This window comes from Babylonia areolata, chromosome 27, assembly GCF_041734735.1.
Source record: "Babylonia areolata isolate BAREFJ2019XMU chromosome 27, ASM4173473v1, whole genome shotgun sequence".
Taxonomy (NCBI): domain Eukaryota; kingdom Metazoa; phylum Mollusca; class Gastropoda; order Neogastropoda; family Buccinidae; genus Babylonia; species Babylonia areolata.
In genome coordinates, this window is record NC_134902.1 from 27,399,725 (window position 1) to 27,400,622 (window position 898).

Here is an 898-nt window from a genome sequence, read left to right on the forward strand (position 1 = left end):
CCCTCTCTCTCTCTCACCTTACCATCCCATAGGAAGAGGGATGGTAGAAAGCAGACAGCACGTTTGGTCTGACTCATTGTAGAGCTGAGTAGGTGAGCTCATGGGAACACTGTGTAAATATGGGTGCGAGTGTTGTACATCAGCTTACATAATGATTCCACCTTCTACCACCACTGAGTCGGAACACACACACACACACACACACACGAACGCACGCACACACACACACACACACACACACACACACGAACACACGCACGCACGCGCGCGCGCGCACACACACACACACAAGCCCAACTCAAACGTCCCCCCAAAAAAACAAAACAAAAAAAAACCTGTCAGACAATGCAAACAGATGGGAAAAGTAAACAACGGTGTGGCCCAACTCTAACAACCATAATCAATACCTCTGTCGATGCATACATGTGACACAACAATCAGCTGATGTGGCGCCTGTCGGCCTAACTCAATTATTGTAATTCAATTAACTCTGTGTAACATATTTTTCTTCTTCTCCTTCCTATCGTTCTTGCCTTCCTGACTTTAACGAAACAACAATGTTTTCCCATATTTTATCCAAAAAAAAACCCCCAAACAAACAAAAACCATAGGCAATTGACATAAATACATATAAAAGGGGAAAAAGACACAATGGACGAAACATTCAGAAAGAAAACCAAAGAAGAAAATTAAAAAAAAAATAATGACATACATGAATAATATTCTAAGCAAAACGATTGCGAATGAGTGCATAGATCTTTTGGATTAATGATATATCTAAATGTAAGGAAAGATATCCACCACCACACCCAAAAAATGCACCATTTTCATACATATTAACGTGTACGTAGGCCTACTTTCTCTAGTTAAGCTGTACTTCTGCTTTTCACATGTCGAA